At 42.6% G+C, this 22,375-nt stretch overlaps 1 protein-coding gene and 1 non-coding gene across 2 annotated transcripts in view; both read right to left on the bottom strand.

Annotated features, from left to right (window-relative positions):
• The window catches only part of SUCLG2 (succinate-CoA ligase GDP-forming subunit beta), a 239,240-nt gene that overhangs the window by 198,924 nt on the left and 17,941 nt on the right, over positions 1-22,375 (bottom strand). The window lies entirely within an intron of this gene.
• On the bottom strand, positions 19,687-19,747 carry LOC123034627. Its single transcript, XR_006416813.1, has one exon. It is a non-coding gene; the product is annotated as a U7 small nuclear RNA (small nuclear RNA).

Genomic DNA, 22,375 nt, shown 5'->3' with positions numbered 1-22,375 from the left:
GTATACAAAAATAGTTATATTCTATTATGCCTGAAATGGTCTTTAATAAACAGGAGTAGTTTTATTGACTTTCACCTCATATCTATTATACCAATCTGAATAAAGGCTATCCATCTTTGAACCAAGCCCTTAGGCTTCTGTATATGCATGTTTCCAATCCTTAACACATGCTTTTTAAAAAAGAAAGAAAACTGACAAGGTTGCTGTTCCCGATCGTTTGTTTATCCATGGATCAGCATAGCGGTAGCCAACACTATGACCATTTTGATATATTTCAGTTCCTAAATTAGTCCAGGGAATGCAAATTAGGTTGGTTCACTCAAAAACTGTGGAACAAATACCACTCTTCTTCCATCCCACTCATTTTACCACTTCCATGTGGGTTCCTGGCCATTCCCTAGGAAACACAAACATTTAGAAGAATCCTACTACTGCAACATCTGAAGCGTCGACTATGAGTCACCCAGGGAGCATTTCTAGCCGGATGTCCCTAAGCTCCCAAACTTGGAAACTTGCAGGCTTCTAACACAGAGCTGGCAGAGTGCCAGAGGTGGTCCTTTTTCCTGTCCTTCCTTTCTGCATTTTGATTAGACGGGGTTTTTCACCCATCGGGCTGGAGCATCTCAGAGAGGGAGGTGAAGAAGGCTAACTGGCTTCAGGATACCTCTTATCTTAGCCTCCCCAGTCCCCTCTGCTCTTCACCACCCCTCCAAACCCCCCTTTTACCCCTCTCCAGTGCCAATTTTCTGACTTCAGAGCACAGCCAGTGCTCTATTTTTCTCACCAGCATGGAGAGAAAAGGCATGGAAGAGGGTTCCAAGCACTGACTGGCAGCTGCATGGTTGGAGCAGAGTTTCTGACCTTGGATCTGGGAATCCAAAAATCCTATGGCCCCTCAAATGCAGTCTAAGGGACGCAGGATGGCTCTCTCCCACCTCCACTGAGCCATCCTTTTAGCTCAGAAGTTCCACAGCAAAGCATTTCTATTGCCTATTCTATATATTCCTGCTTTACATTCAACAAAATGTGCGTTTTAATTTTAATTTTTTAAAGCATGGAACCAGCGAACCAGTTTTTGACTGATACGCAGTTGGTTGCCCCTGGCTAGTTATGTCAGTTTTCAGTTGCCTGCCTGCCCAGAGTGCAGAGAAACTCAGCCAGCAAAATGGGTAGCGATCGCACTGCATTGCTTAGAGACGCTTTGAGAACTGTTTTAGCAGGACAAAGCAGATTGTGTCATACACACTCTCAGCCACTTTGCATCCCAGTTTACAAGGAAATAACTTTAATCTTTAAACACTATGTGCATTCTTTAAATATTGATAGGGTGGGTTGTCTCTGTGGTCTGCAAAGCAAATACAAAGCGTGGAAGTAATGCAAATTGCTGTTCAGAGAAATGCACCAGGAAGGATGGATTTAGATAAAAATCTGGAAGCTTAAAAGCAGGGCTGCGCCAAATAGTCTCCAATTTTGCTTGTACTTCATTGGAAAATACCCATTTTGTTAGACAGAAGGAAGTATCAGAGGAACCAAAGGAGGGAAGGCACTAGTAGCATAGAAGAGAGGGATATGAAAACTCAGAGGTGTACAAAAACAAACATGTTCTTGGGTAGAAGGATTGGCAATACTTTGTTTGCAAAAATACTGGGTTTTTCAACCCTGCTTGGTGTCGCTGTTTCTCCTAGATGCCATCAGAGATGCTGCTCCAACCCACACACACAGGCAACCACAGCTTTCTCTTTCTGGATTCTTCATACAGATGAATCTACCAAATGAGGGAACACATACTGAAAGGAAGGATGTTACAATGCTACACAACAGCCAGTTCTGCTGCATGGCATCACTGAGGGCAAGGATGGATGAGCAGGAGACAAATGAACAGGCCAACCTTTTCAGCACAGAGGGTATGGAAAGAGAACTGAAGAAAAAGACACTGCCAAAAGTGTTCATGGAAAAATGGGAATAATTTCAGTTTTGCTGTTGTGTGCTGTCAAGCCACATTTGACTTAGGGAGTCCTTAGGAATGAGTGTCCTTCAAATTGCACTGTCCTTCACAGCCGTGCTCAGCTCCATTTCATAGTTCACCTTTCCCCTCTTCTTCCACTTTTGACTTTCCCTGGCGTTATTGTCTTTTCCAGTGAGTCTAGCCTTCCCATGATGTGTCCAAAGTATGACAGCTTCAGTTTTGTCATTTTTGCTTCCAGGTAAAGTTCTGGGTGGATTTGATATAGGACCCACTTGTTCATCTTTCTGTCAGTCCAGCAAAGCTTTTCTCCAGCACCATATTTCGAATGCATCAATTTTCTTCCTGTCAGCTTCCTTCCCTGTCCAGCTTCCACACTCATACATAGTAGTTGAAATTTCAGCTCTGTATGACATGATGTCTATATAATATCCACTTTCTAAAATGTTATATTCCTTGACATCTGGCATCTGAGAAATTCATCAGTTACTCTCAATCCTTAGATCACTTAATTCTGGTTTGTTCTCATGAAGTGGGAAAGCAGATTGAGGGTGGAAGTCATGATGTACTACAGAACCCTACAGTTCTCAAGGATTCAAAGTTAACTTATGCTTCCATACTAAAATTCTAAATATTAGAAAACCATAATCAAGTGAATGGGCAAGGAGAGATATTTAGAAAATGCTGCCTATTCAAGCTTTTCCCAGCCTGAATTTGATTTAGCAAAATGTAAGTATTAATAAAAAAACCTGGCAGGAAACAGCTTTTTAAAAGACATGGGAGGATTTCAAAGAAGTATAAAACAGTAGAGTTGAAAGGGGCCAAGAAGGCCACTAAGTCTAACCCTCTGCTGTTGCAGGACACCAATTTAATCCAACCCACTCAGATGACTGTCCAGTTTCTTTTTGAATGTCTCTACCACCTCTCTAGGCAGCTGGTTCCAGTGTCATATTGCTCTGACAGTGAGGAAACTTTTCCTGGTATCTAGCCCAAATCTGGGTTGTTGAGACTTGATTTGTTTACTCTGTGTCCTACTCTGGTATCAGCAAGAAGAGATATTGTCCTTCCTCTTTGTGACAGCCTTTCAGGTACTTATCAAGTGATATCGCTCAGTCTTCTCAAGGTCGAACATATGCACTTCTCTCAGTCTCACCTCATAGGGCAGTGTTTCCAAATCCTGGTTCATTTTTCTTGCCCTCCTCTGGACCCTTTCTAATTTTTCCGCATCTTTGTTAAATCTTGGTGCTCAGAATTGGACACAGTATTCTAGATGGGGTCTGACTAGTGAAGAATATAGGAGAACTCAGGAGTATGATGGGTTTTGCAAGCAATTATGTAATGATGACTAAGGACTGTTTGATGGGACAAACTTTAAATATGCCACTCTTGTCAGCCAATCCCAACACCCTGACATGTATGTGATACTGCATATTTCTTTATGCATTGATGCATTTTGGTTTAATTAGAACCGGGGTCCTGAAACTTTTTCAATAGGGGGCCAGCTGAAAGTCGGCAGCGATCCGCATGGGCTGGTGGGGGGGGGGGCTGGGCAAGCGGGCTGGTAAGGCAGTATCAGGCACGCGTGAGGCAGCGTCAGGGATGCGTGTGGCGGCAGCTTGCTCGCTCGGAGAGCTCCCAGTGAGTCCAAAAGCATCTCCAAGCGAGCAAGCTACCGTCTCCTGCCCACGCTGCAAGGCAGCAGCGAGCACATGCGTGCGAGGGAGGCGGGAGGCAGCTTGCTTGCTCAGAGATCTCCCAACAAGTCCAAAACCTTCTCCGAGTGAGCAAGTCACCACCTCGAGCGGGCCAGATAAATGGGCATGGTGGGTCGGATCCGTCCCACGGGCTGTAGTTGGAGGACCCATGAATTAGAACATGAATGGTTTGAGTCTCCACAAGAGGAGGTAGCAATAAACCAACCAAAGAAAATGGCATCTATCAGGAAAACGACACCAGGCAACTTATAATTCTAAGTAAAGGTTGATTTAAAAAATGGTAAAACCAATGTATTAAAATGCAATTAAACACACAGACAGCACAGTAGAAACAGCATCTATTCCAACAGATTCAATTATAGACCAAAGGCCTGCATAAATGAAAAGGTATTTCTCTGCCAGTTGGACTGCAGAGAAGTGGTGAACTTTGGTAGAGAGCCCCCCAGCCTGGGACCAACCATTGAGAAGACCCCTGCTCATGTTGCCAAAACAAACAAACACACACACACACAAAACCCCACCACCACCATTTCTGAGAGCAATGGTCTTGAAAGAAAGGCTTCCTCTTAAAATCTGGACAATTTCATACCAGAAAAGGCAGTCCTTCAAATTTCCAATGTCCATCATTGTAGGGCAAGACAGTTTGGTGATGACCAATCAAACTATGGTTGGTCACCAGTCAGAACAGTGCACAGAAAATTGTGGTATATGATGGGAGGGGAAGACAAATTAGACGCTGCTCAAGAGCCAGAGTTTGGCATTACAGTAGTCCCCCGAAATTCGCGGGGGAAACATTCCTAAAGCACCCGTGAATTGTGAAAAACCACAAATTTGGTGCTGGTGATGGGTGCCAGCCACCAAGACGGTGCAGGTGGGAGATACAGGCTGGGCCGGGGGGGGGGGCACATGCATGTGGCGAGGCAGAGGCAGGGGCGGGCGCGCACAGAGATTATTTTTGCCGAGCGAGTCCAAACTCAGAGGAAATGATCGGCTTGGACTCACTCGGAGAAAAATTCCATGAAAGACTGAGGCCGCGAACACTGAATCACGACTTCACGGGGATATACTGTATATCTGAACCAGACTCCCATGTTTGGCATATTGCTTCCTGCTCTTGAAGAGGCTCATGCCATTTACATTCTAATTATACAGAAATGTAAGCAAGATTTGCATCTTTGCGTTACCATATGGAAGCCATTAAGTTACCTGCATGGCGGGAAACAGGTGAAGTAGTCCCAAGTGCATCATGAAATGACACAATGTTTTTGTTTATTTTTACCATAGCATAGCAAACCTTTCTGGGTTTCCTCAGCACCAGGGTCTGTTTGTGAATGACTGAGAGCATTTGGAACTCAGTGTACACATAAAGCAATGCTCATCACATCAGAGGTGACTTCTGAGCAAAGTTTAGTAACGTGCATTTGGATAATTCATGTAATACCTTACGCCATAGATAGGGAGACATTTTTCTCCCTTTTCCATAATACTAGAACCTGAAGCTAATTGTGGAAATTCAAGAAAGTACTTCTTCCCACAGTGCATGGTTAAACTATGGAATTCACTGCCACGGAAGGTTGCTTGGATAGCTTTAAAAGGGCATCAGACAAATTCACAGAAGAGACGGTTATCAATGGCTAACTATTCTTGTTGGCTTTGTGCTTCCCCCATTATCAGAGGCAGTATTCTTGGACACTCCAATCGCTGAGCAGCCTGGTCACAAAGAACTCTTGTGCCTGAGAGCTTCTGTGGATGACTTGTTCACCACAATGTAAGCAGAGCACTGGACTGGATCGACCACTGGCTTCACCCAGCATGGCTTTTCTTGTGTTCTTATGTTCTGATGGCTACGATGCCTTGCCATTGGCTTTGCTGGTTTGGAACGAATGTGGAATCAGAGTCATAGATTATAGGCTAAAACAGGTCATCAATGCAGTTCCCTGCAGGCGCCCCAAGTGTGCTAGCCAGATCCCTCTCATAATGTACTTGCCACTACCTTCCTTTCCTTTTTCCCACGCCATCCTTTCCTCCTCCCCACACCTGCTTCCTCGACAGCTTTTTCTTCCCCTCCCACCACTGCTCTTAAAACCTTTCCTTTTCCCGACCCACTTCATGGCCTTCCCTACCTCCACTGCAATTTCTCCTCCTCCAACTCTGCCCGATTCCATGCTTGCCACACAAAAGGAGACACAAGGAGAGCACAGCAGAAGTGAGAGAGGAGTGGGCCAGCAGGTAGAAGAGACTTGCGAGTGGAGACACACCACCTCTGCTACTGGAGCGATCATATAGACTCATAACTAACAGCCACTTGATAGCTGTATCCTCCAGAAATCTGCTTACTGTACCTTCCTAGCTGTCCGAGGTCGTGGCCATCACAACATCTCAGGGTAAATACATCATGCTCGCTCAATGGAATGATATAACTCTAGTCTGTGATCACAGATTCTATGCAGGTGTCGAGGCAGCTTTAGCAATGCAAATTGACTGCTAATTATCAATTATTTATAGTCTCGGGGTCTCTAAGTATGGAATAACTTAAAAGGTATTGTATTGGAAACAAAATCTGAAATGTGTGTGGGTGTGGGCTAAGCGTTTAGAAAGCAGCCTTTAACAGGAAAAGGCAGATGAATTGGGAATCTATTTGTTTTTAAGTAATTATATCTTGCCTTTTGCCACTGTTCCTCATTTATTCTATTTGCCTGTGTGCTGTGACCTGTAATACAAACCACTCTTCACAATTCCAAGACTATATGAAAGGAAATATGCCAAGCTGTCTATAACAGAAAAGTGTGCTATTTATCAATAAAACAAGCAAAGCTTTTTTATTGCAGACTTCAAATTATTCAATGAACGTAACTGACATTGTTGCGGCACATCACAGGCAAAGGGGCACTGGGAAAGGTAACCTGAGCTGATGCAGCTTTCGTGTGGAGCAACCAAGATGCACATTTGGTCACAAATTAACTAGTGCTTGGACCCTGGGTGCTCTAGAGAACCTTCCTCCCTTCCCCTGTATCATCAGATTTCCCTACTATATCATGTTTGCTACTGTAACATTCCTAGCTGATGGCTGTCAGCTGCATCTTGAATGCCTCTAGTGTGAGTGAGCCCACACTGCTGGTTCCAATAGTCAGGAAGTTCAGCCAGAATCTGTAACTTGAGTCCATTATTCTTTGTTCTGGCCCTCCATTGTGTGACAACCTTTCAAGTACTTTGTAGGGTGCTTTCATATCAGCCCTTGGTCTTCTCCTCAAGAGTAACATGCCCAATCCTTTTCAGTCTCTCCTCACAGGGCTTGGATTCCAGCCCTCTAATCATCTTTTTAACCTTCTCCGTACTTTTTCCAGCTTGTCTTTGCTTCTTTCTTAAAATGTGGTGCCCAGAACTCGACATAGACTCAAGATGAGGCCTAACCAAGATGAGGCCTAACCAGTGCTGAGTAGATGGGAGCTAGTACTTTGTGTGATTTGGAAGTGATACGTCTATTACTGCTGCGCAAAATAGCATTCGTCATTCCATTCTTTCATTCATTCATTCATTCATTCATTCATTTGCAGTCACATCACTTTGTTGATTCATATTCAGCTTGTGATTTATGACAATTCCAAAATCCCTCTCACTGGCAGTATTGTTTAGCCACACACACCCCAACACACCTTGTAACTATGCATTTGGTTTCTTTTTTCTTGATGCAGGACTTCGCATCAGGCAAAGAGTCAGGCAATCCAGTTTCCAGTCCCCACTTGGCCATGAAGCTCATTAGGTGGGCCAGTCATTTAATAATAAACACTGAATAAGCATCCTCAAAAGTAGATACTGTTCACTCCTGTTACAGACTGACTACCTTAAGATTTACTATAGATATAGTCCGACTACCTTAAGATTTACTGAAGTTTCATGGACCTTGAGAACAAAAATAAGTATTAAGTCTTCCATTCGTAAAGTCTCCTTGGTTGCTTGCTGTGCCTTTCCTTAATCTCTTCAAAAAATCTGACTAACGTGAGCCACTCCGAAGGTGAGACAGGTGAGGCAATTGGTTTTCTGTATGTGGGGGAAAATGACTAGAAGCAATATCTTTATTATTCTTTCAATTAAATTTTTATCATGTATTCACAGGCAATTTCTTCAAGAGGGATAAAACATTACTTTCTCATTTAAATTTCAATGGTCTGCTCATCCTGTACAGATGCAAACTCAGGCATTTTTGCTGCAATGCTAGGAAGGTAAATTCATCAGACTTAGCATATATTGAAATATGAATATCCATACATTAATGCACGAAGCTATCAAATGATTAAAGCTTCCTAGTTTAGCTGATTAACTGAATTTTCTTTTGCTTATTAACTGATCAAAAGGTAAAGATTTCAGCATTAAAAACATCCTACAGGAAAAAAAATCACAATAGCTTTAATATCTCCCTTTCTGTATTTTTAATCAGTGTCCTTAGTAAAAACAATAGCAAAAAAAACTAGCAAGTGTTGGCAGCATAAGGACAAATCCATAAGGATCTCCGCTTATGCTAAATGCTCACATTGGAGGCATGCAGACCTGTAGCCAATCAAAGGCTCTGTGTGTGTGTGTGTGTGTGTGTGTGTGTACACACACACACACACACACACACACACACATCCAAATAAACCTCCCTCAATTAAATGGGAAAAGGACACTGGAAGATAGATGAGGGCTATTGAATGGGTACAGGAGACTGGCTGAAGAGATTGAAATGTGCTTCCAGCATGCAAGAAACCTAGTAGAGCAGGGACAGAGAAAATGATGCAAACTAATTTCTAGCAAATTTTTCTTCTGTTGAGGCAATCTCGTAGGATACTCTGGCAAACATTTAACTCCAGTGTAAAGTAATGAAAGAGTGCAGAACTTGTTGACCTCCAGAGAACAAGTGTGGGGTAGTGGTGAAGAGCATGGGGCTGGGACTCAAGACGATTTGGGTTCTAGTCCCCGCTCAGCCATGGAGCCAACTGGGTGACTGTGGGCCAGTCACAGACTCTCAGCCCAACCTACCTCAAAGGGTTGTTGTTGTTGTGGCGGTAAGATGGAGGAGGAGAGTGATGCCTTGAGTCCTTTGTAGGAAAAAGGCAGGATATAAATCGAAAAAATAAATAAATGTTGTCTGGACTCAGTTCCTATCAGTCCCAGCCAGTATCTCCAATGGCCTTGGAATACAGATGCTGTAGTCCAACTACTGCAGTGCAAGAAATTCCCCATTCTGTAATCAAAAATGCAGTTACAGCCTATGTCCTACATCTTTAGCAACAAGTACAAACAAAAAATAGACTTACTGCATGGAAACTACATCTATATAGGAACATATTCCCATCCAAAAATATTCTCCTATTGTTTAAGGTTGTCAGTATCTCACAAAGGTCTCTCTCCAACCCAAAAAAAAAGGCATTGAAAAAGCAACACAGACCAGATGACTATATATTACAAGTCACCCAAGGACATAATCTGATTCTCCTTTTCAGACACTCCAGTATGCATTTTCTTATTCCTCTATTGGTTCTAATAAAAGATGCCATCAATCTTGCTTTGATTAACTATGAAACAGATCCTCCCTTCTTTATCTTCATTTAGAATCACTTGCACACTCATAACTAAGGTAGAGATCTCTCCCTAATTGCACTCAACGACCAGCACAACAGCAAAATGGTCCGTTAAAGAAAGATGGAGCAAACCAAGCGGCATTCTTGCTAGTTTTCATCCAGCATTCTTCTCCCACAGATGTCTATGGGAAGCCCACAAGCAAGACTTGAATAGAGCAGTAACCTCCCCACTGTGGTCTCCAGCAACTGATCTTCGGATGAGCCATCACGATATCTCCAATTTATGGGGACCCTATGAACCAATGCCCTCCAAAAGGTCCTATTCTTGACACCCCTGCTCAGCTCTTCCAAACACAAAGCTGTGGAATTCTCTGTGGAGTCAGTGCTGCTTCTGACACTGCAAATTAGGCACAGTGATCATGACCAGTTGCCACTGCTAATCTTATGCTCCATGAATTTGTCTAGCTCCTTTATAAAGTCACCACGGCATCCTATGGTGGAAAGCTCTACAGTGTTGTGTGAAGCACTGTTTGTCCTGAATCTCCCACTGTTCAGCTTCACTGATAATTCCAAATTCTAGTATAAATTCAAGAGCCACTGTTGTGCAGTGGTGAGAGCCCTCAACTGGGACTCAGGGGACCCAGGCTCTAGTCCCTACTTAGCCATGAAGTTCACTGGGTGCCTTTGGGCCAGTCACAGACTTTCAGCTTAACTGTCTCACAGGATTGTTGTTGCAAGGATAAAAAGGAGGCACACTCCATAAGCTGCCTTGGGTCTTTTAAAGAGGAAAGCAGGTGGTGTACAAATATAAGAATAATGGTACTGTCAGTATTATATTGCAATATTGTAAATAAAAATATTGCAAAAATAGATTATCTACTTTCTCCACATAAAGTAAGCAACTCTATCATGGTTGGCCCCTTTTTCTTGCTAAAGAGCTCACTAGCCTTCTTTCAAAGGGGACAGGACTCACCCCCTTGAGCCTCTGGAGGGTCATTTGCTGCAACTTCTCCAACTTTTATGCTTGTTAAGGTGTGGTGACCAAGAACTCTGTGCCTGGGATGGGGAACATCCAGTCCGGTCTACAGAGCTCCCTTTTTCCAGGGATGAGGCTTGACCACCCAGTAGGAGGAAGAGCACACAGGAGAAAACCCCACTGTTGTTTCACTGATCTGGCTTCACTTAGCACATGTGCCAACTGGGAGGATGACCCAGGTGCAAAGGCAGCAAATGGCCCATGCGATGAGGAGCTGCTATTCCAAGCCCCGGCCAAGTCTGCCTGCATGCCATTCCATTCGGAACTTCCATGTACTGTGTCCTCCCTCATTGTGTGCCCTCAATTTCCTTCCTCTACAGCCTACTGATAAAGCTTGCTGAGCGCCGAATGTAAGAAACCTTCTTTCTTGTGTAATTTCAGCTTTTCTCGAGACCCTCCCTAGAAACTTGAGAGCACACCAGAGAACCTGGAAGATAAAGCATGTTGAAATTAATCAGAAAGTCTTCAAGAGATAAGATTAAGGTAAAGAGAAATGAGGATCCCACAATTAATATTTACTCAACATTAAAAAAAATGATCAGGGGAAATGAAAGCAACTTGACACAAAGGTTAATAAGAAGCTGTTAGAGCAGAGCTTGCACAGCAAAAGATAAATGCAGTAAGTACACATTTTTTTTTAATTTTTTTTTTAGACCTGAGATTCTGAAGAGAAAGAGTTTCAAGTTGAGGTCCTGGTTATACAACACAGTAAATTCCACTGTAAATTATTGGCACAAAACATTAAAGGTCAAAAAGTGACTAGAATCAGGAAGATACTGATATCTCATCTGCAGAATGATCCTTGAAAAAAATTACTTTGGCCCCCAGTTCATGTGATGATGCTGCACAACCACTCTGCATTTAAAATTTTAATTTGAGAACTTTCAAATGTTTTTTTTATTAAGAAAAGGGGAAAAAGTTAAATGTATCCCGTCAATAACTAGAATTACTTTTTCTTCTTGTTGCTGTCTGTATGAGCCTTTTAAAAAGCTATTTTAAATAGCTGTAGTAGTACTTTTAAAAAGCTGCAGAAAAATGTAGTACTCAAAATACCTTTGCTTATTTAACCTACGTATTAGCTGCAATGAAGTCAAAAGCCACCACAACTTGCCCAATCATACAATGATTGCAGAGAAAGGGTTTAACTTCAGGTTCAATAAGTTGATGGTCAGTCAAACAGGCAACCCAAGGAATTCCTTAGTTGGGATTAATTTTGCTCTGTGAATGTTGGCTCGGAAGACTGAAGCCTATATTAAGATCACAATCACCCAAAAATGGATGAGGTGGTATGGTATGAAATAAAGAAACTGAACAAGGAAAGAAGATTCACTTGCTTCCACTAGAAGGCCTGGAGCTGGTTTAGCCTACAGGAATACAGCAGAAGAAGCTTGAGTAAAACCTCAGGCTTATGTGCTCCCTACTGCCCTCTTTTTCCTGCACACAGCCAACAGGAGGACTTCAGCAAAGTTTTTCTTTCTTATTTATTTCATTTCTTTACCATATAAGAGCTGAAGCTCCCTGGGCAGCAAACAGTAAGTTTAGTTCATTCAGTATGAGACCTAGCTTGCCATTATGTTCCAACCAGAAGTCTTGATCGAAAACAAACTCTGCTCTCTTTCAAAACAAGCAAACATTGGTCATTCGGCCGGCCTGTTTAAACTACCAGAGGTTGTGCTTAAATCAGGGGTAGGAAAGCTTTGGGGGCCTTTCAGCACATTGGCAATTGGAAAATCTGCCCCAGGCAGCACAAACTGGCTACATGGGCGTGTGCCTAGTCCTAAAGGATAAGTAGCATGTCCATAAAGCTGCACGAACAGAAGAAGTGAGGACTTCACCCCCACACACTAAACTCCTTGTTCTCCACTAAAAGCAAAATGTACTGCTTTACTTTTATTCTTGCAATGCACTTGGCCTTCTCTTCTTGTCCAAGAAAGATTACATAATCTTCCTCCATTTCATTTTATCCTCAGAACAACCCTGTTAGGTAGGTTAGGCCAGGAGTTAGTAAGTGAGGACTGAAACCTGGCTCTCCTGGGTCCTCAGTCCAGTGCTCTAGCTACCATTCCACACTGGTTCTCCAATTCTTTAAAAAGTTTAGGAGAGAGATAGTGCCTCAGTGGGCACCAAGGAAGGTGCATTGCCTAACCCGGGTTTGAGCTATTATCTCTGGTTCATACTTAGTGACGAGCTGTGAAATTTAACCCATTTCAAGAGCACTACAGCTGCTGGGCAGTACGGAATTTAAGTAAGTACACCCATAAATCTCTGTTGCATTTGTTTAGGCATGTTCAGACTCATCCACAAAGCCTAGTCTTTCCAACAAGGGAAGAGTGATGGAACAAGAAATCGGTTCATTGGTAATCAGCATAGAGTACATTGCACAAAAACTTAATAGCCTGTGATCAAAACAAAAGCCAAGTCAAAATGCACAAAGCTCATCCCCCTATAAACCCAGTAACTTGCAGAAAGCTAAAATACTGAATAAAATCCACAGAACTGAAATTATTAACTAATCCCCGGAAATGTTGGATTATCTACTTAACACAGAAGAGGGGGGCGGAGGCTTTCATTTCTGTGTTTCATTTTAAGCCAAGCTTTTGCAAGACATTCAAAATGTCAGAAACAAAAAGCCACCACAAAACACATTGCTTAACACAGAGCTCTGAACAGCTTCTCCCAATACGCAAAACCTTGAAACTAAATTTTTATGCATTTCCAAGTGTTTATTCTACTTCCATTAAGTCTATCTTCATTTGTTCAGCCTTCAGCACTAACTCACCAAAACATTCTGACTTAAATAAATCTAGCCTCTCATTAGTGCTCAAAGAATTTAACAGCTCCATTGAAGCTTAGTACGTTATGAAACCTTCAAGCAGGTTTGCAGCAAATGAAATAGATTTGCACTTCCTCAGGCTGGCGCATGTATGCATGCACATGCGTACATGCGTGGGGGCATGCACCAGTGCATACAGGTCTAGAAAAAGTTTGTAGGCTGCTTATACAACCATTGAGAATATTCAGAAAATGCCTGCACACATGTGTGAATGCTCTCCTGTCACAAGATCCTGCTCCTAACAGCCCTGCTCAGCTCTTGTAAATACAAGGCTGCGGCTTCCCTGACGGGGTAAATCCATCTCATCTTGGTTCTTCCTCTTCCTCATCTCATCTTCTTCTTCCGTCTTCCACTTTCCCTAACATGATTGTCCTCTCGACAGAGTTTTTCCTTCTCATGATGCGTCTGAAGTATGACAGCCTCAGCTTTGTCTGTTTTGCTTCTAGAGCAAACTCTGGCTTGATTTGATCTGGAAGTCACTTGTCTCTCTGTCTGTCCAGGATATTCTGCTCCAACACCATGTTCTGAATGCATCAGCTTTCTTACTGTCATCTTTCTTTACAGTCCAGTTTTCACACCTGTATAGTGATCAGGGATACAACAGTGTGAAAGATCTTAGCGTTGGTCTCCAGTGAAATGTCCTTACACTCAATTTTTTCTAGTTCACTCGGCACTCCACTGGGATAACAACACAGTCAAATGAAATTCATGGGAGACGCAGGATAAGTTTCTCCTATTCAGGGTGTGAGAGCGCAGTTCAGACAGTGAGTAGCACACTACTACTGCGGCACTTCACTTCCCACACAATGTGCTGATAACCATGAGCCTAACATGGCTTGAGAAAGAGAAATGTTTATACTGAGAACCAGTCTGTGCAACATAGCTTCTACATGCAATGCCTTCTTGGCTTCTTCATGTTCAGGTGACGTGCCACTGAGTACTAGCTACTAGAAACTGCAGGAAAGGATTACAGTCTTCTTTCACTGTTTCTGGAGATTTGGTTGGCTGCTGTACAAGAAAAAATCCCCTATGCTGGACTCAGTCTCTTTTAAAAGGAATCCACGTGGGTTCTATGTGGCAAGACAGGTCTAGTCCTACCATGTGCCTGGGTGAGAGACAGCCTGCTGGGATTCATGCACAAGCTGATGTTGGGAAGAGCAAAGCACAAGAATTACATGAACGAGAGCCACTTTCCAATTTTGTATCTGTCCAGCAAAGGGCCATTCAGGAAAAGTAGACTGGAATCTTCATGGTGGGGTTATTGAAGGTCACTAGGAGCAGGTTTAGGCTAGGCACTTTTGTCACCTTTACATAGCCACCAGGACCTCAGCAGAGCCCCCTGCTGATATCGGCACTGGTGCCCCTGTACCAGTACAGCCCCCTGCTATTTCAATAACCCACAATGCTTCCAGAAGAAGTACCACTCCAGGAAATGCATTTATCTATGAATCAAACAATGGCCATGATACGTGTCACTTTATCCTAGGACTCCCAGCTTACCAAACCTCCGTGTGTACAAATCAATACACAGCACTGATCGTTGTGCAAGCAGGTACACAAATCAGGCACAGATGGCTTAGGGTTAGACCTGAAACAAGGATAAGGGTTCAGGCTGTCCACATAACCCAGAACCATAAACAATCTTTAAACAGGTGTTTGTTGTTGGTTCATGAATTCCTGCTTCTTTGGGCATAATAAATCATAAATCCCAGACTGAGGCTTGAGCTATGCTTGCCCAGTTTGCATAGCTTAAGCACTTGCATAATCAGAAGACACAAAGCAAGAGAGAAATAGTGCACATTTTGGTTTAATAAGCCACAAGTCTTAGTTTAAAGTGGTATATGAATTATAGTCACTATTGGAGAAATCTGCACAGTAGCAGGAATTGATTTGTAAGGATTTTGAAATAAGGTTCTGTGGAAAAAAAGTGTGCTAAGAAAATCAGACAGACTCAATTTCAATGTGTGAGCTATCAATAGAACTTCCTTTGCATACATAATTAACTTAAGTCAATTTATGACAATTTTGCTTATTTAAAACTTCAAAGCTCTGGGAAAGGCATGCTTTCCTGACCTAAAAATAAGAGCTTTGAAGTTTTTGATGAAAATAGATTCACACTGCAATGTACAATGGTATGATCAATTCTGTAAAATACTGCAATATAGCCACTGCATTTGCAAATGAAATATGATTGCATGTGGTATCTTTTACCAACCCAGAAGGTAAAACCAAATTATTTTCCCTATGTATTGAAAAAAGCTTGTACTTTTACTATGAGATCAGTATTTGCTCTGATCTCATAAAAAGCCTAAATTCATCATTTTACACCATTAAGTTTATATTTATGCAAAACACAGATGTATTTTATGTATCTAATACTGCCAAGAAAAGGTAAGACATGTCATAGTGCATGTTCTCACATTTTTTTCACCATCTTAAACCTCCAACATTATTTTTAAGTACCAATGTACTCCTGAGACTTTGGGAAAGGCAAGATGTGGCCAGTGACTTGTCAGAACAAAACAAAACAGAACTGCTTTAAAAATTCCTAGTACAAAATCACAGCACTTGAGATAAATGTCTGCTGTACAAGTGATCTTGACCTCAGCTTTCTTTAGGAATACTGGGACATTGTACAAAATTACAAGTCAGGTGTTCTTGCCTAAGTTTGCTTACGTGTCCCTTTAAAAATAACATAAAGATTATTTCTTCAACATATTAGCAAAATTAGTTTCTAATGATCTCTATGCCATCTAATTATTGGCTGCTATGTATTTCTTTTATTGTTGTTTTTAACTGCATTTTTAAATTATTTATTTTTATGTAAAATTTTAATTACAATTTTGTTTTTAATCTCTATTTTATTGTTAGCTATTTGAACTGCTTTTTTGGGCAAAAAGTGGAATATAAATTAAACCAAAAACAAAATCTCCAGGAGTAGGCAATTCTAAACTCTGAACAATAATTATACAAAAGTTAATGCAGAGACACAGAGTGATGAGATATAAATGCTCTAAATATTTTTCAATATTAAGGAATCAGTTTTGCTGAAACCTGGGCAAATCCTTAGTACTGCAGGTCTGCCTTCCCGTGACTTCATCCAAAATTGTAAAGGGCTTTAGCATTTACACCAGCAACTTAAAGTGGTCCCGGAAACAAGCAGGCAGGCAATCCATGTACTGCTATGGCTGAATCAGATGCAGCATGAAAGCCAATTACGGGGCAATCCAAAGGGCAAGGCATCAGAACAGGCAAGTGGTCAAGCAAAAAGTTTTCAGCCCCATGTGGAATGAGGGTGAAGCAAGATACAGGCAAAGTCAATGGAGAGTGAAGCACTCAGATACAATGCCCAGTCTAGAAGCAGACACAAGCAGGGATCCATAAGTTGGATGCATGGAGGCTCAATCACAAAGCAATGTCCAGGAAACAAGACACTGCTACTGAAGGTCTAGCACTGAAGGGACACATAAGCTGGAGTTTCCTTAACCTCTCCCAGGATTCAGCTGCAGGTCCACAGGCAAAGGTCCTGCTTGGGAGAGGGCCCTGCTCCTGAGAAGTACTCCTTTATAGTTGACCCCTTCTCAGATAGGGTCAACCAACCTCTCCACCTCAAGAGACAGAACCCCATCATCCTGCAGAGATGGAATGGTGATCTCCCCCAGATCTCTTGGCTCCTTGGCACTGTTTGTTCGTAGGGACTGTTGCTGCTGTTATGTGTCAGGGTCAGAGCCTGATTCGTGCTGCAAGAGTCTGCAGAACCAGGAACGTCCTTGCAGACACTTCTGGGGAACAGCTGTGGGGCAATTCTGCAGTGCAGCTGGAAGCCCCGGAGAGCAGCATAGAAGGCTTTGCTGCACTGCTGCTTCTTGCCACAGCAACATGAACCGTGCTAGTGGCTACCTCGTGTTCTGGCTTCTAGCATCACTTTACCTGGAAGGTCCTTGCCTGCCTGCCTACATACCTGACTCCTGCCCAGCTCCAGACTGTTCCTGCTTCCATCCTCGTTTCCAGCCTGACCCTGCTCTGCCAGGTACTTGCACCCATCCCCCCAAAACTTGCCTTGCTCCTGAACATGACTCTCTTTCCAGTACTTGACCTTCAGACAGTGCACTCTGGCTGCATGTTTTTCTGAACCGTATTGTCTTGTTGGCTCATTGACCCCCGTCTTTCCAAGACTTGCCTCTTGGAAGCCTCCATCCTGCACCTGGAGTGGTCCTAGAGTCTTGACTACAGTCACCTGTCACCCTGGACCTTACATTATGTGTCATAACATTGTCTTATGGCAAACCTATGACTGAATGCCCTTCAAAACATCCTGTCCTGGACAGCCCTGCTCATCTCCTGTAGCTCTGCAAGAGTCCTCCAGTGGAGGCATGGCACACAGCTGATGCCATATGCCTGGATGCCAGGCCGCAGCAATTCTGCACCAGGCTGCATTTCAATCCACCTTCAAAAGCCTGTGCAGTGCATTACAATAGTCAAGTTACATGTAACGAAGGCATGAGTACCTGGGGCTAGGTCCACTTTTTTCTAGATAGAGACCGATGGCATGCCAGCCTAAGCCGGTAAGAGGCACTCCTAGTCTCCAACTGCACCTCCAAATAGCACTAGACAATACACCCGAGGGAAATATTGATCACTGCAAAATTTCCTAACCCAGGATTCTTTAAAAATGCAGAGTTCTTTATTAAGAGATAAGTAAGAGCTCATTGCAGAAGACAAAAACCCATTGCTTTTGCAAGCTACTAGTGATGCAATGATCCTAGCCGCTTATATTTAGAATGGCTTTGCATGTGATAGTTGGCGGAAAGCAGATAGATAAGGATGCCCTTTAATGCATTTATCTTTTCTGCATATTGCACTATGTGAAAGCATCTCTATGTCCAAGAAAATATACTTGCAAGCATTTTCTAGGGTTTCTGGCATAAGATACTGGGTGATTTCTATTTTTCTCACACACTTCAAATCACCTCCCATTACCTCATCCATATTACTGTGGTGTGGTCATCTACAACTTGGGTTCTAGTCTCCAGTCAGCCATGAAGCTCACTGGGTGATTTTGAGCCAGCCATGGACACCTAGCCGACCCTACCTCAAAGGACTGCTGCTGTAAGGATAAAACAGTGGATCATGTAAGCCTCACTGTGTTCCTTGCAAGAGGAAGAAAGGCAAGATACAAATGTAACAACAACAACAACAACAACAACAACAACATGTGATTGGAAAATATTATCTTCGATGATGATGATGAAGATGATGACTGCGCCTAGAAAGCAAGTTCTCAACACACCATACAATTTTAAAACAGAATCAAATGCAATGCGCTAAAAAAAAACAAGACAAATCTAAAAACAAGCTGTTAAGTAGTATCAGGCATTCATCATGATCAAAGAGACTGACTCTGAAGTGAATTTCTACATTTCCCAGCATCTCGGATCAAACATTCAAAGCAAACAGGAGTCCATTACCAAAGCAGTCTTGGATTTCTCACTTCCTAGAAATACAAAAACCTCCTAGGCCATCTGAATTTATTTAGACACGTCCTAATGTTTACTGTGAGCTGAGAGCAAAATCATTAAAGTGGAAGAAACAGTGGAGGGTATTTCTTTCTCCTTCAGAACTCAACAGTTCTCAGAGGAGATCCACTGGCTGCCCAGATCAAATCCGAATGCGTAACATGGGCCTCTGCCAAAAGCAAGAGCCAGTCTATGTAGACATTCAAGGAATGCGGTCATGAACTGCATCTATAGCGGCATTCAATGATTGGTTGGGAGCCTAACCAATGTGAAGGCAATTGGGAACATTTATAGGGGAAAATAAGACCAAGGTGCTGTTGTGGTTAGATCCGAGTTACGAATTACAATTGCTAGGGCTCTTAAATGAATCTGACACACCTGATTTTCCTCCTCTCCCCCCCGCCCCTTTAAGAATTAATGCAAAAGTTCAGGTGTCGTACCAAAGTGACACAGTACAAACAGGATTATGAGAAAAAAGTTCACTGGAAAGTGGATGTGTTCAGTAGACGTGAAACAGGAGAACAGCGTGGGGGTGGGGGTGGGGGGGGGAGTTGCCAGGAATGGCTGGCTAGAGCACTCCTTTTAGATGAGGGAATACACTGCAACATTTTGTTGCACGTCCCACTTGTAGTTCCAATTAACCTGCTCATAAGGGTGTCAGCTTCACATAGAAAAATGCCCCAGAAAGAAATGTTGGTTCCTCTTATTACAGGATAGTACATTCTAAAGAAATAATTATCACACAAATTATTGTCTAGCTACAGTAAAATGTTAATTTTACAGAAGAAATGGAGTTGGAAAATTGGATCCAAGTTTGCAGTGCAGAGGTATGTGAAAGACTAACCCCATATGGCCCAGAGTGTTTCAAAGGCCTCATTTCAGGTTTTTCTACAGCAGTCTACCCCAAATTTTCCCAGCCCCAGCACTTGAACACAGCTATATCAACTGAGCAGAGAAGAACATTCTGCTTATTTATTTATCTATTTATTTTGATGTACATGCCTCCCAATTAACCAGAGGCTCTCTGGGTGGCTTACATACAGTCAGAACCACAATAAAACAACATTAGGCTGTCCACTAAAGCAGAAAGCATACTAGACAAATACAAAAAAAGCTGAAATCACTGGCTATCTTCCCTGGTTCTTGCTGCACTAGTCTTGCAGCAAAAAAATATTTCAGGCATCTCTTACAAGCAAAAAAGGTTGCACACACTCTCTCAGACCACAGCACTTTGGATGACCTACTGAATAATATGCTCTCCAATCGGGGGGGGGGAGGAGAGGGGGGGGGGGAGAGAGAGGGAGGGAGGGAGAGGGGATGCTCCCCCCACCAGGCAGTTGCATGGATTGGCCCTGAGGGTGACACAAACCATAATCTCTTATCATTTTTCACCTTCCCCAGTTATTACCATCATCTACTTGCTTATCATTCCTGAATTACTCAGAGTCCACAACATCCAAATGGGTGCTTTTATTTAAGCGGCTGGAAGGGATATTCTGAGAAGGAACCATTCATTTTCTGGCAAACATACTCTTTCATTTACAGTTCAGTCATAAAAGCCTAATTCAATTTAGGACAAAGCGGGATATCATTTAAGGTCCATTGAATCCTGAAGGTCAGTATTCTTTCTATTACACACTCTTAAGATAAAGCCTAGTCTTTATTAACTTAAACTGCTTGGATACTTTATATATGAAGCCACATATTCATCCTGCAGTGCAAAGCGGGGGGCGGGGGGGGGGGTACACAGCCGCTGGAGCTACAATTATGTCAGTACAACCTCCACTTAGCTGATAAGGGCATGCACAGAACCTTTGGCCCTCTGCTTGTAAACAGCAAGACGCCTCGCCTACCTCCTGCTTCTACCCAGTTCCCCACCCCAAAAAACAAACAGGAGCAGAGTACACGGATATCCAGAAGAGCAAATATTTTAAAGAGATATTGAGTCTTACTTCCCCAATATATGTCGACAGAAATACTACCAATCATTAAGATGAGGGGGAAACCTGTGGCAATTGTCCATTCATACTATATACTTACCTTACAACCGAATTAAGCATCGTTGAGATCCTCCCAGCAACAGGAGAAACATACACCATGGTCAGGACCTACTCAGTCCGTAACATCCCTTTACTTTGTTTTAATTGGCCACAATCAAGGGCACACACAACGGGACACCGCACTGCAAGCTCTTTGCTTCAGGCCACATCAACTGAAAGTGATCCCACAGGACAATGCTGGAACCAACGCTGGTCACCAAGGAGGTGAACGCTTTAATCCTCAAAAAGACCACAGCAGCCTTTAGCAAAAAGATCACAGCAGCCTTCTGATGAGTTCAAGCCACCATTCACAGAATAGAGGTTAACAAACTCGGGGCCACCGCAAAAAGCATCACTGGGTGGTTACTTGAGGATGCAATGGAAGCTGCAACACCCCCTTCACTGCCCTCACTGTCAATAAAACTCTCTAACATGCATTTGGTCAGTTTTGCAGTGAGTCTTGTGCCATTTTCAAGAGAGAAACTGGAATGCCCCATTGTTATCTCCTTCACTTGCCAGAGCAACGACAGTTCCTCAGAATTGCTGGTGCTCTGACAGATGGCATTGTTTTTCTAGTGCCATCTTGAAGCAGCACTTTCCATCTATGTTCCTTTTCCACCATACTACTGATGCTTGCCCAAGGTGACAGTAGTCTTCGGTGTTCTTCTTTGGGTAACTTAAAAATAGCTCAGCCTATCAGATAAAACATTCCGTAAGATGAGAATATGTCTAAAAGGAAGTTTCACTCTTCCAGCATGAAATCAGATGCCTTATGTGATTAGATTCTCCAAAACTAGTCAATGTCTGCCTGGTTTTTATACAACTCACACAGGTATGGGTTGTCATTGAATACTGGGTTATTGCCGAATTATGGGCTGCTATTATGCGAATCCTGAGCAACAGTTTAAGTATGGGCTGTTAATCATGAACAATCCAGCAAGAAAAGCCAAGGCTTCTTGTTCTATTGTGAATTCTGGGTTGTTCCTCATTAACAACACAGAGTTAAGCAATAGCAGCAATAGCACGGAGTTCGCAACAACAATTCAATCATTCCTGTTCTTCCTAGAAGTGCAAAGTGGTACACATGTTTTTCCCTCTCCAACTTTTATATTTACAACATATTTGTGAGGCTGGTTAAACTGTCAAACAGAGAAACCTGTCCGAGATGATCCAATGAGGAGCATGGCTAACTCGGGATGGGGGCTTCAATACAGGCCTTGATCAAATCTCCACTGGCTTTCGGGCTTTCTATTTTTCCATTTCCATTTTTTAAAAAGTCAAAGAACTACTTTTCTGTTTAGCTTTTTGAGAAGGTGGAAAAGACCGTCTGAGAAGTAAATACATAGGAAGGAAAAAACCAACAAATACCATGTGCTGCACTTTTGCTTTTGGGTTACTTATATGAGCCCAAATTCTGGATATTAATCGTAACACATTTCTGGAGGCCATTTGACAAAGACTGATACTAGGTGATGAAACTCCTGATGGTGTTTATCGCCGAGTAAAATATAAGAGTTAGGTTCAATGTTATGAAATATACTGTACTAAGGGGAAAATAAGAGGATAAAGAACAATACAACTTTGATATCCCTGCAGATAGCACCAGAAGCCTTCCAAAAGGGAACTATAGGCATAAGTGAATTTCAACACGGAGTACCATGGGGTGCCTTAAAATACTTTTAGATCAGATTAAGGAAAAACTGTAAGCAATAGCA

Source organism: Varanus komodoensis, unplaced genomic scaffold, assembly GCF_004798865.1.
Source record: "Varanus komodoensis strain SLA01 unplaced genomic scaffold, ASM479886v1 scaffold6_4, whole genome shotgun sequence".
NCBI classification, from domain to species: Eukaryota; Metazoa; Chordata; class Lepidosauria; order Squamata; family Varanidae; genus Varanus; species Varanus komodoensis.
The sequence above is the reverse complement of the archived record's forward strand: the minus strand, read 5'-3'. Positions and strand labels throughout refer to the sequence as shown.